The sequence below is a fragment of the Perognathus longimembris genome, chromosome 18 (assembly GCF_023159225.1).
Source record: "Perognathus longimembris pacificus isolate PPM17 chromosome 18, ASM2315922v1, whole genome shotgun sequence".
Classification (NCBI taxonomy): Eukaryota; Metazoa; Chordata; class Mammalia; order Rodentia; family Heteromyidae; genus Perognathus; species Perognathus longimembris.
This window is the reverse complement of record NC_063178.1, coordinates 36161983-36170980: the sequence shown is the minus strand read 5'-3', so window position 1 is coordinate 36170980 and position 8998 is coordinate 36161983. Positions and strand designations below refer to the sequence as shown.

The 8998-nt window shown below is 39.6% G+C and overlaps 1 pseudogene; it reads left to right on the top strand.

Annotated features, from left to right (window-relative positions):
- Positions 1 to 267: 267 nt before the first annotated feature.
- LOC125366937 overlaps positions 268 to 8998 on the top strand; it is a 70605-nt pseudogene continuing 61874 nt past the window's right edge.

Here is an 8998-nt window from a genome sequence, read left to right as displayed (position 1 = left end):
CCATAGTGGTAGACAGCATTAATATTTTTGGTGACTAAGCATAGAAAATGTGTGCTCTATTTAACATATTTCTTACTACTATGTATTAGTTGTACAAGGGGGGAGTTCATTGTGACATATCCATATACGCATTACTATGTACCCCACCAACCTCACCCCTTTATTCCCTCTACCCCTTCCTTAAAACTATTTGAAGTACCTGGTTTTGATTTTAATTTAAGGAATTCTGAAGTGAAAATATGTGCCCTGTCACTCTACTAAGTGAAGATGAAGGATATTGACATAGGAAAAGAATACATCATCCCCAGTTCGGGGTACAAAAGTGCTCCAGTTAGGGAGAGAAGCAGCACTTCCGGGCAGCACAGAGAAAGGGAGGAATCCACTTTCAAGAGAACATGACGGGTAGTGGTTTCCTTTCCTCACAGTCTTTTTCTGACCTGTTTGTTGTACTAGACACACCTGCATTCATCTGATCCCATAGTTTAAAATATTGACTTTAGGTCACTGTGAAGAATTTATGGTTACTGGAAACTGTACTGTAGCACAGTGGTAGAGTGTGGGTGCTGAGCATGCTCAAGGCCCTGGCTTCCATCTGTGGCACGAAAAGAAATAATTAATAGTAATATATAAGTACACAATAAAAGGGAAGAGTGGCAGTCTTCAAACTCTCACGTGCTTCCCCCTTGGGATTCTTGTCATTTTCATTTACTCCATGTTGATGCCTCCCAAAAAGCACTTGCTTAAGAGGAGACAATGTATGATTTGTGTTATAACCATTCAACTTACTCATGTATTTAGACAAAGTCAGTTTCCTGCTGTTCCTGTGTCTTAATTGAAGAGATTTGTTCAGATTTCTGAAGGTGGTTACAACAATTCTGGATTGTTGTAAGATAATCAATAAGTTTTTTGTTTTTTTGCTATAATAGGATTTGAATTCAGGGTCTTGTGCTGGCTATGCAGTTGCTCTGTTATTTGCCAAAACTATTTCTAGCCTTACAACCTTGGGAACCTATTTCCTCCAATAGAAATAATGTTAATGAACTAGAAGAGTTCCTCTACAGGAAAAACATATATATACATATATATATGTATATATATGTATGTGTATATATGCATGTATGTATGTGTATGTATGTATATATATATGTATGTATAAATGTATGTATATATATATATATATATGTTTCTTTTTTACCCTGCTCCTTAAAGGTCCCCCGCACCCCCATTGAACCTCAGTGCTGATTTAGCCCTTTGTCAAGTTGTATGCTTTCTCTTGAATTGTAAAAGTAACTACTAAGACCAAATAAGGGTGTCTAGTTTTGGGAAGTTGAGATTTATGTTTGTATACTTGCTATGTGAAAATTTAAAAGAGAGACTTGGTGATTCATTAGCCATCTATTACCTGTTCCTCTTCAGCACATTAAAACTTTGGCCTTTTATGTTTCAGTATGCGGTTTTAACTCAAGGCCTTACACTTATTAGATAGTCACTCTACCAGTTGTATGCCATCTCCAGCCCAAAGCACTGGCTTTCGTAATGTGTTCTCACTAATATGTCTTCTTTGTTTCCTGCTGTATATTATAGAATGCTTTTGCATTCAAGCTTAGCTTCAGAGAAACAGATTCAGTGAAATCAAGTATCTGGTGACAGTTCTGTAACTTCTATGTGTCCTTTTGTCTAGACCTTATGTTAATTAAACAGCTATTGAATATATTTTGAGTGCTAGACAAAACACTGTAAATGTGGCATTTAAGTCTGGAAAAGTCACATAGCTAACACTAGAGCAGGGTTTTGAGTGGTAGTTAGGTGGTGAGGCTTTTTGCCCACAGGCATAAAAGACTCACAGGTACAGGAAAAGTATTTTGCATGTTGGGACCTTGGAAAAGCTCCTTATGTCATTGTGTCATAGATGTACAAGTGAAAATGGTGCTGATAATGGAATTAAATGAGAACTAAGATAGATATATAAAATACTTAGAATAGTGCCTTGGCGTGGCTAGTATTTTAGTGTTCACTAAATGTTAGCTCTCAGAACTAGTGGTCTAGAGTGTAGGATAGGAAAAGGAGATATTGGTCAGGGAAAATTTCTACATACCATAACAAGGAATCTGTATAGGCATTAAGAAACTTCTGAAAGTTTCTGAGATTTAAATTTTTTGTCATGTTCATATAACTAGATTTGCATGTAGCTATAAACAGATAGTACAGAAGATCCTTTATCTGATTTTCCCCCAGTGGTAACATGTAGAATAACTGTAGTATGGAATTAAAACGGAATTGATGTTGGTAGAGTTCATTGTCATTGTTCAGATTTTTCTCAATGTCAGAGAGGTTGGCTTCAGTGGTACAGTGCTTACCTAACAGGTGAGGGCCTTGAGTTCAAACCTCAGTACCACCCGCTTTATATGCACTCACTTGGGCATATGCACGTGTACTCTATGCAGTTTATACATGTGTTTATTTAGATTGTCTGACTACTACCATAGTCAGGACATTCAAAGTTTCATCACAGAGATCTTTCTGTGACCCCACTTATAGCATTGCCACCTTTTCCTAGTAGTCTCTAATTTTTCCCCATCTGTTAAGAATGCTTTCATTATATGTGTAACATTACAATATTTCTTTTTATTGCTTAATTCTATTTTGTGTTATAAATATACTACAGTTTAGCCTTCATTTATTGGAGGGTATTTGAGTTAGTTCCAGTTCGTGACAACTACAAACAAAAGTGCTCTTATCATTGTGTATGGGATTTTTGTGTGAACACAAATTTTCCTTTGTTTGGATAAATGCTCAGGACTGCAGTTTTTCTGGGGGTCATCTGGGTAAGTGGATACTTAGTTTTCAAAGAAACCCCAGTGCTCTTTCCCAGAATGGCAGCATCATTTTATACTCCCACCAACACTGATCCAGTTTTTCTACATTCTTGCCAGTATTTGGCCTTATCTTTATTTTTAGCAATTTTAATAATATATGTACCTATAGTTTATTGTGAAGTTAATTTGCATTTTCCTAAGGCCTATTCATCCTGAACTGAGAAGGGTTTTTTGTTTTGTTTTGTTTTGTTTTTAAGCCAGGATCTTGTTATGTTCCTACTGCCTGGAACTCCTAATGTTCTTGCCATGTTTCCTTTTGTGCTGCTGGAATTACAAGCATGTACTCCCATACTCAACTTTGAGGGAAAATTTTTCTTTTATGGGGGGGGGTCGATTGTGGGGCTTAAACTCTGGGTACTCTCTCTGAGCCTTTCAGCTCAAGGCTAGTGTTCTACCACTTTGAGCTACAGTGCCCCTTCCAAGAAGAGATTTGGGGTACTGGCTTTTTATCCTACAGACAGATTAATCTTGAAACAGTTGCAGGAAAAACTCAGTATAGAAGAGAGAAAATACAGAGAGCATCAAGAGGCTTCAGGGCCCGTCCATGTTAGAGAAGCCAAGGATCTGTTTCAAGGCAATAGAGGACAGGAGACTTGAAAGATTGAGAGCATCTCTGAAAGGTAGAGAGCTGAAAGTGTCTGGGATTGGTGGTAAGAACTTAAAACCACTAGTAGACATACTAGTTATTAGACATACTCAGAGGAAAAGATTTGGAAGAAAACATTGATTTTGATCATTTCTCTTCACTAACAAACATTAAGTGAGAAGAATGAATGATTTTGAGTTGAAATGCATCCAGGTAGAATTGGATATCTTATCTACTCCCACAGTGTAGAGCATAGAGTGCTTAGTGTGTCCGTGTGGATGAAACCATGGGAGTGGTGTGAGCACACTTGCTGAAATGTGGATTGTAGAGAAGGAAATGTTAGAAACTCCAAAGCTCATGTGGAGGTGTTAAGAAGTATCTGGGAACAGAGTGAAGTCCTGTCTAGTTTGTTGGAGTAGGATGGACATTGGCATGTGCAGTGACAGTAAAAAGTTTCTCTCCTGAGTAGAGAACTGTTCAGAGTAACTACCAATGAAACCAGCCTTCAAGTGCCAGTTTTCCTATGTGACTGAAGCCTCATCTTGAACAACAAAAAAGCTAATGTGTCTATAAAGTTTTAGGAATCCAGATGAATTTTGTTTTTATTACTTCTAACTGTTCTCTTGAACTTAAATTTCAGTGCTATGTTGTTCTTGATTGATATCATAGTCTTATAATCTCCAAATATTTTTGTTTAAAATTTCTTTTAGTATTTCTTTCGTTTATTCTCTGATTACTCAGACTTGACATAAACAATAATATAATATGTTTATTCAACCTATGCCGAAGCCAACCAGCAGTGAAAAGGGAATCCTGAATGAGGGGGGTGAGGATTATAGAAAAGGAAAAATACAAGACAAGAGGCAAAGATGGGGTACGGGAGGGCATATGCAGCTCGAGATTGTAACTCAAGACTGCATCCACATTTATTCTTAACTTCCAGCTTATATGCAGTTTAGGAACCAGGGAATGGCATAGGGTTGCTAAAATTCAAGAACACAAAAAGGCTTTGAAGTTCGCAACATCTGATGGCAGTATAGACAGGATGAGGTTGATTATCATAGGAATGGACTCCAGTGGACATATTAAAGCAATTCCGGGTAGGGGCAGAGTTACTAGTAAACAAATGTCCTTGCACTTAGCATATCCTTGTGATAGCAACACAGACAGAGGTCAGAATGAGATTAGCTGCTGGCTCTGCTCCCAAAAAACCTATTTTGTTTCTATATCTAAATGAGCTATTATTTTTAAAGCTTACATATCACCAAGAATCTTCTTTAATACCACCTATCAAAAAGAGTGATTCCTTAGATATATTTATTTTGAGTTTGTCTCCTGTAAAAAGTTTTCTCACAGAGGGAACCAGCATGATGACAGAACTCCAGCTGAGATGGCATTAAAAGAGGAGAGTTGAAGTTTAATGGCAGAATGCCTATATAAGCATACAAGGCTTTTTTTTTTTTTTTTTTTGGCCAGTCCTGGGCCTTGGACTCAGGGCCTGAGCACTGTCCCTGGCTTCTTCCCGCTCAAGGCTAGCACTCTGCCACTTGAGCCACAGCGCCGCTTCTGGCCGTTTTCTGTATATGTGGTGCTGGGGAATCGAACCTAGGGCCTCGTGTATCCGAGGCAGGCACTCTTGCCACTAGGCTATATCCCCAGCCCCATACAAGGCTTTTTTAAAAAAGTAAATACCTAATTTTTACATTCTCAAGTCACATCATCATAACCATAATTTCTGTATTAGTTGTCAGAAATGTAGACTAAGACTTCTCAGATGCCAGATAATGCCTGCCACCCTTAAAAAATGTCAAACGATATTTCTGTATACCCATTTACCACTATTGGCTTTTGATAGGTCTAGTTAAAATGGAAATGTGAAACTGGGCCAAATGGATGAGCTTAAGAACAACAACTTTGACTGGTATTAAGGCTGTCATTATTTCAACTCAATGTGAGACCACAGCATACACAGCTTCTTCTCCTTTTTTTTCTTTTTTGTCAGTCATGGGGCTTGAACTCTGGGCCTGGGTGCTGTCCATGAGCTCTTCAGCACATGCTCTACCACTTTGAGCCACAGCTCCACTTCCAGTTTTCTGGTAGTTAATTGGAGATAAGAGTCTCACAGACATTCTTTCCCAGTCTGGCTTTGAACGATGATCCTCAGATCTCAGCCTCCTGAGTAGCTAAGATTACAGCACCTGGCCCACAGCTTCTTTTCTTACAGCATGTTTCTTTTTTCGTGGTGGAAGGGGGTGGACATGGTCCTAGGACTTGAACTTAGGGCCTGGGCATTGGCCCTGAGCTTCTTTTGCTCAAGACAAACACTCCACCACTTGAGCCACAGCTTCTCTTCCAGAGTTTTGGTGGCGATAAGAGCCTCACATCTCACAGATTTTGCTGCCCAGGCTGGCTTCCAACAGAGATTCTCAGATCTCAGCCATGCAGTAGCTAGGATTACAGGCAGGGATTTTACCCATGCCCTTTTGTAACACTGACCTCCAGCCACCACCCCCCTCCGAATTTTTTTGGGGGGCACCTGACCACTGTCCCTGGATTCTTTTTGCTCAAGGCTAGCACTCTACCACTTGAACCACAGCACCATTTCTGCCTTTTTCTATATATGTGCTGCTGAGGAATCGAATCCAGGGTTTCATGCATAGGAGACAATTACTCTATCACTAGGTCATATTCCCAGCCCCCTGTTTTTTGTTTTTTTTTTTTTTTTGCTATTTGTTTGTTTTTTAAAGATGTAAAATTTTTTTCAGTCATTGGGCTTGATGTCTGGGCCTGGGTGCCATACCTGAGCTCTTGTGCTCAAGGCTAGAGCTCTACCACTTGAGCCACAGTGCCACTTTAGGTTTTCTGGTGGTTAATTGGAGCTAAGAGTCCCAGACTTTCCTGTCCAGGCTGGGTTTGAACCATGACCCTCAGATCTCAGCCTACTGAGTAGCTAGAATTACAGGCATGAGTCACTGGCACCCAGAACTGTTCATTTTTTAATTTGGCACTCTGTAAGGTACATAGTGTGGAATAAAGTGATCTGGTTTAACTAAGGACTGATGCTAGACTTGCCTGCCTTCCACCCTGGCTTAAACTCACAGACATGCACTTGGATTACTGTAATTTAGTTGCAGTGGAAAATAACAAGATTCCTTTGTCTCAGGCAAGGCTTCAGGAAGCCATTTAGCTGGAGGTCATTTGAGGAATAGGTAGGATTTGGAGAAATGAAGAATATCCTAAGTAAAACCAAGTGTTGTGAACAGGCATGCTTAAGCCCTAGTGGCTTTAGGCATAAAATACACAAAGTTACAGACACGGGGCGGGGGGGGGAGGGTTGTGGGTGTTTGTAAGTCAATAGGCAAAAGCAGGACAGACTATCAGAAATCTTTGGGGTTGTGTGGTGGTTCTTTTTTCTTAATGATAGTATGCCAAAGCTAAGAGTAACTTGTTTTTCACTGATTTAGAAAAGGAGGAAGCATGGAAAATAAGAAGTCAACTGAAGTTTAATGTCATTATTACTGTATTGTTTTTTTCCTTCTTCCAAAAGTATTACTGGTAGAAATTTCCTCCAAGTTAGAGCATTCTGTATCTAAGAAAGGCAAAAAAAAGAGTATTCATAAATCCAATGATATTCACTTAACATTTTTTTAGTTCTCTGTTAGACTGGCTCTTTAGCCTTCGTTGGAGATTTCATAATTAGCTGTGTGAAATATTCTAGTGAGCTGAAGTTTTATCTTAAGGATTAAGGATACGGTTCTAGGGATTAAGGATGTAGGTATAATCTCTTACCAGAAATGACTTTAAGATGTATTCTGTGACTTAAGGTCATTATAGAAAGTGTGCAGTGTATCTCAGATCAGTGTGAGAAAAGCCTCTTTTCTGTCAAAGTAGTTTACTTCCTTTCTGTAAATCTTGTGAGAATTGTTTTTCTGAAAAGTTCCTGCTTTGGCACCTGTTTTTTTGGTTGTTTGTTGTTTGCTTGTTTGTTTTTTTGTGTGTGTGGTTTTTTTTGTCAGTCATGGGTCTTGAACTCTGGGCCTGGGTGCTGTCCCTGAGCTCTTCAGCTCAAGGACAGTACTGTACCACTTGAGCCACAGCACCACATCAGGGTTTCTGGTGGTTAATTGGAGATAGGAGTCTCTCGGACTTTCTAGCTTGGGCTGGCTTTGAACTGAGATTCTTAGTTCTCAGCCATCTGAGTAGCTAGGATTTCAGGCATGAGCCAACGGTGCCCAGCATTATTAATTTTTTTAATTTAATTTTTCATTGTTATTATAAAGGTAATGTTCAAAAGGGTTACAGTTCAGTAAGTCAGGTAAAGAATACATTTCTTTTTGGACACTGTCACCCCTTCCCTTGTTCTCTCCCAGTTTTTCCTTCCCATTACCACCCACATGCTCATTTTCAACATAATGTCTAATGAGTACCACTGTTTCATTTGTTCATCCATTGTATTGCCCCTTGCTCATTACATTTTAGTTTCATCCATTTCATGCTGCACTTTAGAACTCTTACTATGGCTGGGAATGTAGCTTACTCATGGAGTGTGTACCTAGCATGCATGAAACCTAGGGTTCGGTTCCTCACTACCACATAAACAGAAAAGGCCAGAAGTGGGGTTGGGAATATGGCCTAGTGGCAAGAGTGCTTGCCTTGTATACATGAAGCCCTGGGTTTGATTCCTCAGCAACACATGTATAGAAAAAGACCAGAAGTGGCACTGTGGCTCAAGTTGGCAGAGTGCTAGCCTTGAGCAAAAAGAAGCCAGGGACAGTGCTCAGGCCCTGAATTAAAGTCCTAGGACTGGAAATTTAAAAAAAAAAAAAAAAGAAAGAAAAGAAAAGAAAAGGCCAGAAGTGGTGCTGTGGCTCAAGTGATAGAGTGCTAGCTTTGAGCAAAAGAAGCTCAGAGCCATTGCCCAGGCCCTGATTTCAAGCTCCTGAACTGGCAAAAATAATCCTAATAGAAACTCCTTAAATATTATTTAAATTATATCCCATTAATTAAGCAACATCATTCTGAAGGTTGTGAATATGAACAGAGAGAAAGAGCCTGCTGGATTAAGGGTGAAAGTGAGCAGCCTGCCTGTTCTGCTCTGCTTGCCAGATTTTTGGCTCATGGAGCATCCTTCTGCAGAGTTCCTTGCCTTGACTTCCTTTTGAGTTGGTGTCCTTATTCCTATGTGACACATAGCAAGATGTGTCATCCGGAGCCATTTCTAGCAATAGCAAAAAACAAAAAAAGTCCTTACTGCTTTTACCCATTTTGTTTAATAGATATACTTTTTTTTATTTATTTATTTTTGGCCAGTCCTAGGCTGTGAACGCAGGGCCTGAGCACTGTCCCTGGCTTCTTTTTTTCTCAAAGCTAGCACTCTGCCACTAGAGCCACAGCATCACTTCTGGCCATTTTCTGTATATGTGGTGCTGAGGAATCAAACCCAGGGCCTCATGTATACGAGGCAAGCACTCTTGCCTACAGGCCATATTCCCAGCCCCAATAGATATACTTTTAGAGTATTAGGCCCTGAAGCATT